The sequence below is a fragment of the Manis javanica genome, chromosome 2, assembly GCF_040802235.1.
Source record: "Manis javanica isolate MJ-LG chromosome 2, MJ_LKY, whole genome shotgun sequence".
Classification (NCBI taxonomy): Eukaryota; Metazoa; Chordata; class Mammalia; order Pholidota; family Manidae; genus Manis; species Manis javanica.
The window spans coordinates 10816148-10830588 of NC_133157.1; the positions used below are offsets into that span (position 1 = coordinate 10816148).

General features: G+C 36.7%; 1 protein-coding gene across 12 annotated transcripts in view; it reads left to right on the plus strand.

Moving 5' to 3' along the window:
• The window catches only part of DENND1A (DENN domain containing 1A), a 538445-nt gene that overhangs the window by 184079 nt on the left and 339925 nt on the right, over positions 1-14441 (plus strand). The gene's annotated exons all lie outside the window — the stretch shown is intronic.

The following is a 14441-nucleotide window of genomic DNA, read 5'->3' on the forward strand; positions in this document are numbered from 1 at the left end:
AAGAATAAAGCAGGGGGAATTATGTTCCCCAACTTCAAGCTCTACTACAAAGCCACAGTAATCAAGACAGTTTGGTACTGGCACAAGAACAGACCAACCGACCAGTGGTAAAGACTAGAGAGCCCAGATATAAATCCACACATATATGGCCAATTAATATATGATAAAGGAGCCATGGGCATACAATGGGGGAAATAACAGTCTCTTCAACAACTGGTGCTGGCAAAACTGGACAGCTACATGCAAGAGGATGAAACTGGATCACTGTCTAACCCCATACACAACAGTAAACTCGAAATGGATCAAATACCTGAATGTAAGTCATGAAACCATAAAACTCTTAGAAGAAAACATAGGCAAAACTCTTTTGAATATAAACATGAACAACTTCCTCATGAACATATCTCCACGGGCAAGGGAAATAAAAGCAAAAATGAACAAGTGGGACTATATCAAACTGAAAAGCTTCTGTATAGCAAAGGACACCATCAGTAGAACAAAAAAGGCATCCTACAGTATGGGAGCATATATTCATAAATGACATATTTGACAAAGGGTTGACATCCAAAATATATAAAGAGCTCATGCGCCTCAACAACCAAAAAGCAAATAACCTGATTAAAACATGGGCAGAGGATCTGAACTGACACTTCTCCAAAGAAGAAATTCAGATGGCCAATAGGCACATGAAAAGATGCTCCACATCACTAATCATCAGAGAAATGTAAATTAAAACCACAATGAGATATCACCTCACACCACTTAGGATGGCCACCATCCAAAAGACAAACAACAACAAATGTTGGCGAGGATGTGGAGAAAGGGGAACCCTCCTACACTGCTGGTGGGAATGTAAACTAGTTCAACCAATGTGGAAAGCAGTATGGAGGTTCCTCAAAAAACTCAAAATAGAAATACCGTTTGATCCAGGAATTCCACTCCTGAGAATTTACCCTAAGAAAACAGGATCCCAGATTCAGAAAGACATATGTATCCCTATGTTTATTGCAGCACTATTTACAATAGCCAAGAAATGGAAGCAACCTAAGTGTCCATCAGTAGATGAATGGCTAAAGAAGAGGTGGTACATATACACAATGGAATATTATGCAGCTATAAGAAGAAAACAAATCCTGTCATTTGCAACAACATGGATGGAGCTAGAGGGTATTATGCTCAGTGAAATTAGCTAGGCAGAGAAAGACAAGTACCAAATGATTTCACTCATCTGTGGAGTATAAGAACAAAGAAAAACTAAAGGAACAAAATAGCAGATTCACAGAACCCAAGAATGGACCAACAGTTAGCAAAGGGAAAAGGATTGGGGGGTGAAGGTTGGATGGGAAGGGAAGGATAAGGGGATTAAGGGACATTATGATCAACACACATAATATAGGGGGGCCACGGGGAAGGAAGTACAGCACAGGAAGTAGTGACTCTATGGCATCTTACAATGCTAATGGACAGTGACTGTAATGGGGTATGTCATGGGTACTTGATAATAGGGGAAGTGTAGTAACCACAATGTTGCTCATGTGAAACCTGAACATAAGAGGTGTATATCAATGATACCGTAATAAAAAAATAATGATAAAATAAAATAAACAAAAAACAAAAAAAGCCTAGAACACTTTCTTGCACATACTTGTTTATGTGTCTTCTCCTTCCACCAGGGATGAAGTTAAAGATTCTTGCTTACTTGATGTCCATATTTCTAGGACCTGGTATTGTATGTACATGGATGTTAGTAGGTCATATATTTTATGTACAATAATAAGTGAATAATGTATACATTGTGATTTTGGGCTCAGAATTTGAACCAGGTAGGACAAACCAAAACATGTATTTATTAAATCCTACCTTACCTAGCAGAGGCTTAACAAAGGCATTAACGATTTTTGTATTTGAATGTATTTGAAACATGATGCCTCTTTAGTAACATACAGTTTTAAAAGTGTGAGGTGTAAATTATTGGCTACATCATTTTTATCAGAGACCTCTTCCAACCTGCCCGATATCTTCATTTCCAGATATCTAAACCCCTAGTAAATTGAGAAGTAGTTCTGAATCTTTAGAATTTATCTGTTACAGTGAACAGATTTAGTGGCAGCTAAAATACTTATCATTATGCATGTCTCACTTATTTATCAACAAATATTCCTCCTAAAAATTTTTAAGTGCATTATTTTTTGTATGTTTGGCTCCCAGAAAAATAAAAGGTAAGATTAGCACTGTATATGAGATTTGGTTTAGGAAAGGTCACTTTGGGTTAAGTCTTTATTTTTTCAGCCTATTTATTGTCCTTTGTAAAACAAGGAAGTAATACTAATTTTGTAAAATTGGCAGAAGTGAGCATAATGTATATATGATTCCTGAATTAATCTGGTTTAATAAATGATTTTCTGATGTAACTCGAAAAATGAAGCAGAGAAGATTTTACTGCTTCCATGTAATTGATTTCTTGCATTGCATTAAGTCCTAGAAAGTAGGTAAGTCCTTAATGTGAATAAAGAGCATGGAGGAGTCAAGTGATCAGGACTAACTCTTCTATTACCACTCTCCAATTTCCCATCACAAGGCAGATAGAATAGCAGTTTGTTCTTTCAGTGCCCTCCAGACAAGCTTTGGTTTTCCTTCAAAGAGTCATGACCATAGCATCCAACCCAGGATACTTTTGGGAGTGAAAGGGGCACCATGATTGCACAGAGAGAATGAACATAACCAGGATGTCCTGGGCAAGTTGGCATGTAAGGTACCCTAACCTAACTTAAGACTGTTTCACACGGCACAGATCTTTCACTCCCTGCAGCAACTGGAAAGTGAGGTGGGAGAGAGGCTCTCAATTCAGCATGAAGGGCTACCACTGCCAAGTTTTAGTTGTATGAGTGTTTGTCACTGTGGAGATAGAATCCTTTTTAAATAGGAACTGAGAATGAGAATCTCTCTCTTGAATATCTTATTTGCAGTCAACAAAGCAGCAAACTGAGGATTGTGGGATGAGCTGGACCTCCAGGGATAAAGGAATTTGGGTTTGAATCTTAGGTTTTACATTCACTGCCTGTTTCCAGTTAGGCAAGTTACTTTACTGTTCTCCTAGAAATTAATTTTACTCAGCTTTCAAACTTCATTTATGTATTAGAGGGTGATAATGTCTACATATGATTACTGGTAGTATCATTGAGTATATGTAAAATTTCTAGCACAGGACATGATACATAGCAGCTTTGTTAGTCTTCTACCACTTGTCACTAAACTGCCACTGGAGAACAGATAACCACAGGTATATGAGAAACAAAAGAAAGGCTGAATCAGAAGAAACTTTTATAAGAAAATTAGATATTTTTAATTATATACATAATTCTTAACTTAGTAGGTATAAAGATAAAACTTTGACAGAAAGGACTAATACTATATTTATACAAGCTTTAATACTTGTTTCTGTTCCTTTCATTTTCTATATCAAGAATAAGTATAGATTCTCTAATAAATTCACATCTCCTTTGTCCCATGTGGTCTCACTTCTTTGCATAAGAATTAAATAAGAGACATGTAGACTGTTAGCACAGTGCTTGGCAATAGTAAATGTTCAGGTAATGCTATTTTTTTTCCCCTCCTAAATCTCTAGACTGTCATCCAGACATTTTTTCAGCACTGTCATTCACTAGATGTTTCCTCTTTGCTAGGTATTTTGCTAGACACTGGCAGTGAATATATTCTCCACCTTTCTTAATTCAGTCTAGTGGGGAAGACAGACCCGTAAATATATTTTATCAATTGTAATGTGCATATTTTTTCATATTTTAACATCTCTGAAATTGGGATGCATCTTACAGTCAGTGGTATATCATTTCATTTGTAGCATTTTTTTCCCCTAGTGGTAGTGAAAAATAATAGTCCTGTAATCACTGGCTCCTAGATGAAATGATATACAGCACATTGGTGCAATAAAAAGTCATGTGGCAAAGTGTATAGGAAAGGGAACTTTGGTTGGTTGCTTAGGAGAAATGCCAGGTACCAGGAGCAGGTTCTGAAGAGAGATTTAAGCTGGTCCTGTTCAAATTTGTTACAGTTCCTTTGTTGCTCCCTTCAACCACAACCCCTCTCCCTGTGGCCACATTAATATTAAGGCTCCTATATGAGGCTCCTCTTCCTTCTTGAAGGCCTGACAAGCACCCAGTGTGTGTCTTTTCCCTCCTGTGTAAATGCAGGGTTCTGGGAATATGGCCAATCTGATGAAAGGAATGATAGCAACAGGATTGGCATGGGAACTCAGGTAGCTTCTGAATTACCCTGGAATCTGGAGGTATTTGGACGGAGTTGAAGGAGTAAGGAAGTCACTTGCAAGCAGGATATAAAAGAACTCAAGCTCTTCTGGTGACCTCCAGTGCACTTAAATCCAGAGTCCCAAACACCTTAAAAGGACTTGCATGATTTGGCCCCTGCTAACTTGTCCCACCTCATCTCCTGCTACTCTGTCCTGCATTCCTCTGCTTCAGTACATGCCAGGCTCCTGTGGTTCTTTGAATGTGCCAAGAGCTCTTGTTCAGTGACTCTTGCTTATTCTGTTTTTTTTTTTTTGCCTTTCACTTCCTGTCCCTCTTCCAATCTTTGACTGGTGAACACTTCCTCATTCCTAAAGGTTCATCTAAAATTCTTACTTCCTGAGATGTCTTTCTTGACCCTTCCATCTAAATACAGCTCCTGTCATAATTTGAGTTCATGTGAATAATGCCTGTCTTTCCAACTAGATCATAAACTGCATGCAGACAGGGCCTTTAGCACATTGTCTGGTTCTAAATATATTATCTTGCCTAGGAAAATGTATCAGTTTTCTTTTCTAAGATGACTTTGAGATGTGCTTGATTTTAGGGACTCCCTGTCCTCTTTGTTTAACACATGGGAAGGTTTTAAGGAGTCAGAAGCTTTTCTTCCACAGAGTTATTTTGAAATTCATCAACCACAGCAGATACTTAAATCTAAGTCACACTGTCTTCCAGCAAGTATTAGTGGTGGTTTGAGATCCTTTCTTGTTCTGTTGGGATAAAAGGGATTAGCAAGCAGCAGTGTACTAGGAACCTGAATGATGTGTCCAGATTTTTGGCACGTCAGCTTGAAGTACCTATGGCACATGAGCCAGAAATGTTCAAAGAAGCAGTTGGACTAGAGGCCTGGTGCTAGACCTAGTTTAGAAACAAAGACTTGAATTTGAGTCATTTACACAACAATGATAATTGAAATTAAAGTGTAAGTAAACTATTAATAGAGGAGGATGAAGAGAGCAAAGGAAAATAAACTCCTGGGAAACACATTTAAGGGAAAGGAGTTGAAAGAAGGGCCAGCAGTTGACTAGTGAGAGAGGCAGGAAGAGGCCCTTCTATGTCTTGAATGCGTATTCATACGTGTGTTTGAATAAATGGTGAGTGGAGCACCAGAAAAGTCTTCTGTTTTAATACTACTTTTACAAATACTGTCAATGAAATAATTCTTGAAGAGCTCTCACCAATTCGGAGAGGATGAGTCCATTTATCTGTCAAGAAAACCCCTGCACCTTTCCTGCAGTAGGAACAGTTAATATGAGAAGGAATTGTTTCTCTGGAGTCCATGCCACAAAAGAGTTGTGAATTCTGAGTGGTGGAAATGTGTTTGATTTTTAATTCTTCATTTTTTGTGTTTTAAGCAGTTTTCCAAAATAAAAAAAAAACCGTGTTTGCATACAATTGACATCTAGCCACTTAGCAATAATAATTGTTGGATCAACAGAGAACCAACATGATGAGCATTGTCACTTTACCCTTCAGTAATTTCTAAATTTGAGTTTTGGGGTATTGGTGAGTTTGTTTGGGTTATGTTATGTGACCAGGCTCCTTGACACTCTAAATCAGGGGTTGGCAAACTATGGCCAGCTGGCCAAATCCTGCCTGGGACTGGTTTTTGTGTGGCCTTTGAACTAAGATGGTTTTTACCTTTTTGAGGAGTTATAAACAAAACAAGAAGAATTTGTGGCAGAGACCATAAGTGGCCTGCAAAATCTAAAAGATTTGCTATCTGGCCCATTAGAACAAAAGTTTGCTGACTCCTCTTGTTTTTTAAGTTATATATAAAATGAACCAAAAATTTCATAGGAAAACCTTAAATTGATGACTATAGTTCTAGAATATCTTGCATGTCTTAATGCTTTTCTTTTTAAATAGTGACTTATCTGTTGAATTATGAGAACATATTTTTGTTGGTTATACATGAACCCGATTGATTGAAAACTGCAATGTGTGATTTGACACTATTGTCTAAGGGTAGAAGTTCTTCTGTTACTTTATTGTATTTCACAGAATAGTTCTGGAAAATGTTCAAACCTATTCTGGTACCATTGCAGTGTTTGGTTTATCCCAGGCAGCCTCAAATAAATACTAGGATCTATGTGTTGGAGCAAGATATGTAAAGTAAAATAAAACATAAGTGTGGAATTAAATTATTTTCTTTGTTTGCATTTTGCTGGCCCTTTGAAGAGATATTTTCTACTTGCAAAACAGTAGAATTCTTGAGTATTAGATGTAATGAGATGTCATCAATCTTTTCTGAGTATAAATATCTCCAGTTCTTGAATCCTCCTGGTATTATTCTATCAGAATCTGCAAGTTATAGGAAATAAAAGTCAATTTGAAACAGTTTTGTAATTGGAGATGACTGTTTAATGAGGCCATGTGTAATCAATTGCTAAACAATTCTCTCAAAAGAAGATTTGAAATTCACATTTTCATTTTCATATTCTGTTCACAATGTTTGTTGATGGTGTCTGACATTCCCTGCCACTGGATAAATAAATCCTATTATTTCCTCTTCAACATTTTAAATGGTTGCTGTCATGTAAGAGCTAAGAAGCTAAGAATATTATCAGACTGTGATCCTGTCTATCTGAAGTAGCTGGGAACCTTCATTAATATAGCCTTGTAACTGATGATTTCAGTTCCATACTAGTAGTGCTAGAATAATTTGTATAAACCAAGCAGTACAGATTCCTTATTTTAGCACTAAGACTTACAAAGGCTTCTTTTAGCAGCCTTTAATTTTGTACTTATGTATGTGACATAGCCTGTGGCTGTGATAGCTACTGTGAATCTCCAGTTGTTTGGGGATGAAAGGAGGAGGCAGCTGGAAACTCAGTAGCTACATCTAGCTGTCTACCTAGAGAAGGCCTTGATTTCAAGTTTATCTAAACAAGCTCGACTAATCCCAACTATCTAGGGGGATCCACTGTCAAAACAAGCAGTGTGGCCCTGAGGCAAACACAGCTCTACAGAAATGAAGGCTGGGGCTTCCAATACTCCGGTGACTGCATACTGGAGGCTTTTCTCCCCCCTGAAAGAGAGTAAGAGAGGTAGAATTTGCATAATGCCTTTTCATTGGAAACTTTTGGAAAGCTGACAGACCTCCAGCTTATAGATCTGTAGCCACAATACAGTCTATAGGAGAATCCTTGAATGACCTAACCATATTGAAAGAAAATATAAAAGCGTCCAAGTATAGCCAAGTGAGAGAGGAAAAGAGGCTGATGCATTGTCTAACATCTGCTGTACTTCTCGTTAGTTTTGTTCTTCGCTATTCTGTGTGGACTTTGGAGAAGCCTAAAACAGCCTAACATGAATCCTATAATCTTCCTTCTGAATATTTATGTAGCATGCCAGCTTCTAAGCTGTCCTTTGCGTTTTCCTACTTCCCCCTCATTTTCATGCTCTCAAATGAGGCCAACATTTCAAAAGCTAAATAAATGTTTGTGAATGTTTATAAAAGATTTGCATAAATTTGTCCTTGTCTGACAAAGATCACTTTTTTCTTATGCCAGTTCTGAAAAAAATTTTTTTAAGGTTTTGGTGCTTGTCTTGACAACAGAGTCCTGCATCCCTGAACAATGATTGCTGATTAAGTGGGTATGCAATTGTGACTGAATAGGCTTTCAAGATACTGGGTATAAAGGTCTGTCATCTGAAGGCTGAATTATAAATTTAGAAAATGTTACCAGAAGTACACATTTAAGTCTATTTTTTGGTACCATATCATTAGGTAAGACAAAGAGTTCTTCCAAGTTAGAAGTATAATCTCCTATGGTTTTAAAAATTCTCCGGTATAAATTTTAATAATTAGAATGTCTCCTTAACTCAGAATATCACTTTTCTTTCCTATGGTTGAACATGTTTAAAAATAATTTTTAGACCTTTAGCACTCTTTGGAAACCATAAGTCTACCAGTTGTACATGTTAATATGGTTATTGGGGTGGTAATCAGAGGAAATATACCAGTCCTTTAAGGCATCTGAATGCAGAATCATACCTTGAAATAATATAAACTACATGAGGTATGTGTTAGGGCTTAATTATGGGACATGGCACCCCCCCCCCCCCACTCACACACACACACACACACACACACACACACACACAGATTCGTGCCACTGATGTGTTTGCTGAATTCATTTATCTTTTAAAATTAGAATGGATTTTGTGGGGTGGCGGGGGATGTTGTGGGTAGAGGTGCTAATTTAGTTCAGAGATATTCAAAGATTGGCAGGAGAGAGAGGTAACAGCCAGTTCGGTTAGTCCTTTGGTTGTATTGGTTTAGAGCTTTAAGTTGTCATTAAGGCACAAACTAGAGCCACTTCTCTGACACAGTTTTTATCACATCTGCTAGGCTGGTGTCCCAGGAGGAGACATGGAGAGCAGTGAATTCAGCATGGGCCCATTATCGACTGCTTTTTCGTGTGTTGTAAAAGGAGAGAGACCTCAGGGAGGCTTGGAGCCTCCTCCCGTGTAATGTCCAAGTCAGATTTGAAGGACTGGTGGCAGGAACGCTTTGGCCTTTGGGTGTGAATTGTAAGAAACAGAAGCACAATTAAGTTTAAAAAATTCAAGAACTCTAAGCTTGATAATGAAAGATTTTTTTCTAGACTAATGTGAACAGAAAAGTTGCCCATCTGTGCACATTCTTGTGTGCATTTAAAATATTTAAAAGCTGACAGCTTTTAATATGCTTACAAATACTGTCAGTGCTCTTTTTTTTTTTTTAAGTAGTATCTTCCTGAGGGTAAGTTGGCTGCTTCAGTGAAACCATGTTTGTAGTTTTACTGTTGGGACACTGTTCCTTTGGTGTGTGCTGACTTGTGTCCCCTCCTCCCCCATTTTCCCCATCCTTTCTTCCTTTTAGATATGTTGATAATATAAATGTTCAGGTAAAGGAATTAAAGTGTTAAAGGAAATGTACAAGGCCAAATATCTCATCGTAACAATATTAAGTCCAAGGAATTCTATTACCGATGCCACCGAATACTAATTGTAAGAGATTCTTACCAAATCATTTGTTCCATTCCAGTGTTTGAAGTATCAAGAAGTTTATTGGTGTTTAACACTGACCTTATAAATACAGCTCTCTCATTTCAACCCTTTTTCTGTGAGGTTTAAAGTTAAAAAATGAAGTCTTAGAGGATGTTTTATAAAATTTGGGGACAATTTTGTTTCAAGTAAATTTTTTTTAAGAAAAGGAAGGATACAAGTGGAAAATAATTTTGTGTAAAAATTTTTTTTAAGATGCAGTATTTTTACTTTGGACTTCAAAGGTTGTGAGAATTTATATTTACAAGTAGTTCTAGAGGTGGCTCTTCTTGTTGTAAGCATGATGAATTTCCATATTATAATTTTATTTTTGAATTACAACATTGTATATTAGGTATCAGACAAATTAGCATTTTATAACATGTATGACTCAAAATTAATGTTTATAAGAAGTAAATTGGGAGTAAATATTGAAACATACCAGAGAAAGGAAGCATACGCTGTATCATTTGAGCAGTGTTGTTAGAAATCTGACTCAGTTTTTATGTTTGGGTGTTGAAAGGCCTTTCTGTAAAATCCCTTATTCAAAGCTTTTTCTCACTGGAAAAAAATTTTTTGTGTGTGACTGTAGTATGGATGTTGGATATAATTTGACATTTTTAGTGGAGGAGAAAAATTGTGTTTCCTGTTTCCATATTTAGGAAACTTCTGATCAACATTCTTGAACTTGGTGCTAATTAAGCTTCTGAGAACTTCTTACCATTCTGTTTTATACTTCTTAATCATAAGCCTTAAAACCTCTGATAGTTTTCACTTGGAGTCCCTGATTTTAACTTGAAATGACTTAAAGTGAAAATTTGTTAGCTTTTTGTATGTTTGAATTTTTGTGTGTGTTCTGTTTTTAACTTTCGACTTAAGTTTTAAGATCATCAATCAAAAGCTTTTCTTTCAAGTCAGTGGTACTGATCTCAATTGCAGGACTAGGGGGTCAGCATTTCCCTTATGCTATTAAAAAGAATTTAACATAGAAGTAGAGTATTTTAGGAATGTGAGCTCCACTGCTCTTTTTATCACACATCTATCTGCATTTTGAAATGAAAAAAATAAATTAGATATAAAAAACTCAGGAAATGTTTTCCCACTGTCTCCCTGCCTGTCCCCCCTTCACTCTCTTTTTGAACAAAGGTAAATAAATTACTGACTGCTCTACTAGCTTTCAGCAAGCTGCAGAGAGGCTCTCTGTAGCTTTATATATTTTAAAGTACATTCATTTATTCAGGCTATCTCTTTCCTTTATTTAAATGTTTCCCATACACATTTTCTTTTTCCTTTTGAACTATTGCGAACATGTCTTATCTCCTAACATTCTGTAACCCCAGTGGGCATTATAATCAGTCTGTGCTTTTGTCTTTCAGATGGCATTTATTTGTGGGGTGTGTATGTCTGTTGGTTGTTTTCATCTGCCAAATACAACTAATTTTGTTTATGAATTTCAGTGAAGCAGTGAAAACAAAGTATTTAACATATGAACGATGGCTGTTGCAAGATCTCTTACACTGCCCCACCTCATGCCCCAAATTCAGGGTGGATTGGTTTAGCCTTCTCATTATTAGTAATCCTTGTTAACTGCATTGAATTTAGTCTTTGAAGTTTTGCTTCCAGATAGGATTCTGTGAAGGGTAATATTATAAATTAAAAACTTTACCAGGTTCTTAAGAGAGTTGCTCAATTTCAACAGAACATAATTTACTTTCTCCAGATGGGAATAAGTCACCTTGATGGGCCTTCTGACCAGATAATTTAGATTGGGTGAAGTGAATCCAGAGAAGACTGAGATGAATGTTGGGATTATTTCTGATTTTCATTTGCAAGGGAATCCATGCTCGGTGTGTTGATTTCATATTTTGGTTCATACTCTGAGGCTTGCTATCTCCTTGTGGGCAGAGCTTTGTGGATGTTGTTGCTTTTCTGTGACACTGTGCAATCTGTTGTCTAATATATGCATAACTGAAAGGTTTGTGCAAACTGCCTGTCTTCCATGCTTCCCCCCTGCCCCTCTGCTCTTATTTCTTCCTACATGAAGTATTGTATATTTTGTTAGGAAGAAAAGCCGTTTTGGAAATTGCCTATTTCATAAATTGTCTGGTCACACAGGGGTTGAATGCTATATTCTTGTCTTATTTATTTTGAAAACTTTGCTACTGAACTCACCTTAATCAATGAGCTCAGTGTTGTCTCCAATAAGTTATGTGTTGAATATATTGATTGGGAGGGATTTTAGAAAACACATCTGGGGTTTGTAATGTCAGCAGTGTTTTGATTATGAAAAGAGTTGGAACCTGGGGACGTGGAACCAGGTGGCGAATGCCCTAAAGCCAGTGGTGACATGGTGGACTGGTTTCCTCCTGGGATCTAGTTCATGCCCTGCACTTTAACTGTGGTGACTGGCTACTATAGATTCACTTTTTTGCTCATTAAAATGTTAAAAAATCAAACTGTACATAAAAAGATTTGTGAAAATATAAACTTGGGAATTGATCTGGAGAGCTGGTGGAATCTTCCCCACCCCCTGCCTGAGCAATGAGGCCATTTACATTTCATCAGCTATTGCATTTTGAAGATCCTATTTATGTGGCAGTAGTGAGGTTGTGCTGAGACTGGTCTGGGAAAGCTTGTGTAGGCAAGAGAAGTGGGGAGAGAACAGGAAAATTACCATCCACAAAGAAAGTTCCCTAGCCAAAAGACACAGGCTCTAGAGAGAAAAAGGGACTGGGAACTGCTCAGTGACTTTTTCTAGTAAAGTTAATATTGAAAGACCCTCTGCTATAAATACATAAGTCAAAGTGTATTTAAATCAGGGTTGTAAAGTCCCTTCTCTTGGAGAGTGGTACTTTTCATATTCAGGTGGTTGTGTTTTCTTTGGGAAAAGAGGATGAATTGGTTAAATGTTTTTACAGAGGGAAAACATCAGTATTAAGAAAATTGGTTTATTTCAGCAGTTTTTTATTTACAAGAAACGTTGCTTGTTTTTCCCTTCCTCTTCCTGCCCTCCCCTTCCCTAAGAAAAAGAATTTTCAATTCTGATAGAGGTCATGTGTGAATATGCCTAACACAGAGTAGATGCTCACTTTTGTTTTCTCCTCTGACAGCACACCACTGTCTTGCTTGACTTCAATTGGAGTATCAAGCTCTTGTAATATCACAAACATGAAGAAACATATTGTAATGCACACACATGTGCCTACATTTGCCTATATTCCCTTCCCTCCTCCCCTCCCTCTGCCCCATTGCTTAATTAGACTTATCGCTGCTTTCTTGGTAAAAAGGAAAGCTCTTGGGAGGTGGGTTGTACTCAGCCTACACTGAGTATTTTGATTTTTTTTCTAATAATATCTGACAGGTTTGTGGTTGGTTATTACTCTTGACGTTAGAACGCGGTAAGTAGTTTCTATATGGTCGTGAGCAGTAATTTGGGTATATTAGGTCCCTTTGACTCTGCTGTGGAGCACAATTATTTCTTGTAGTCTTGGGGGTTCTTTCTTTCAAAGATCTTGAGCCCTCTTGGCAGTTCCAACTCCAGCATAGGGTAGAAGCATTTCTGCGCCTGTAACTTTGGGTAAAGCTTAACTGTCTTTGTAGCTGATGTTGGCAATGAGTGAGCATTGGGTTCTGAGTTTGAAAGAATGGTCTCAGTACATATACTGAAGTCAGGAGAGGCTTTGTGGTATTTGAAATTCGATGTGAAATGAAATTTGTAAGGAATTTATTTTTGCATGTAAATCCTAAGAGTTTTCTGTATGTGGGTTATAGCATTTTTTTCTAATTAAAACCATAGACATTAAAATGAATGTTTCTCTTCATTTTATTATAAAATACAATCTGTTTTCCTATATTTGCCTGATACAAACATTATGCACTGAGAAGTTGCCCTTGTTTTTCTGGTTCTCTGTTACCTATGCGATTTAGTTAAACATAGTTTTAAAACAATATATATGGACTTCTGAATATCATGTTATGAAATAAACTCATGTATCAGTAATGCCTCTCAGAAAATGCTGAAATATTCTTACCCACTCTATTTCATTTTTTAGTTTCTGTTCCTTTACTATTTCATGACATGCCTTAAGAGTGCTGTGATATACATAGTACCAGTCCAGGATGATAATAAAAAATAGGATATGCTCAATTGAATTATGTAGGCGGAACGTGCTCTGGCAGAGCAAGTCAGTGTGCTTTCTGCTTCATTGAGTGGGTTATTAGATTGATGTGGTTTATTTCTTGAATGATAGAACCGGTTTTAAAAATAAATGAAGCGAGAAACATCAATTCAGTTAGCACTGATAATTCATTATTATTGGTTAGAAAAGTGCTACATTTGTAAACTGATCTTTAATTTATCGTTTGGATGAGGATTTTTGATGGACAGGTTTGTTTTAATTTGAACCAGCTTCTCAATGGTGGAAAAATGTATTCTTCGTTTTGTCTTGAAGTTGGAGTTTTAAATAGTTAAAAAAAGAAAACCAATTGCATGGAAGGAATACTTTCTTAAAATTTGTAACATTGTTCTATTGATAAGCGGCAACTATAGGCTGCCCAAAACTGCTGTTAAATGAAATCAAGCTAGAGAAAAGTCTATGAAGGAAGTAAAAATTAACTACTTGTACATGTGTTTAGCTATGTGTATGAATGGTGTACATGTGAAATGTGTCTATTGGGAAAAGTCATACTCTGCTATGTATTGTTTCTCATACATAGTGTTCTTAATGTAAGCAGCTTCTCTTTTATGATTAAGTCCTTGAAATGTCACTCTGCTTTTTGTTACCTTTTTGTATACTTTCCCTGAATAATGTGCTTTAAGTACCTACATATTTGTAAAATGATATTTGCTTTGGATTTTCACAAATTACAAGTGGGTAAGTGTGTTTAATTATGATAATGGCATTTAATAAACAGTGCATATTTAAAATTGTTACAGTTTGATTATGAAATAAACTTATTCCAGAAATGGCAACTTCTTTATCAAGTAAATAAGTGAAGTTTTAAACTCTAAGAAAATGTAGTTGGCAATGTTCAGGGCCTATTATCTTCAAGTTGGCTTTTTATTCTGCTTGTGATTTGGCCTAT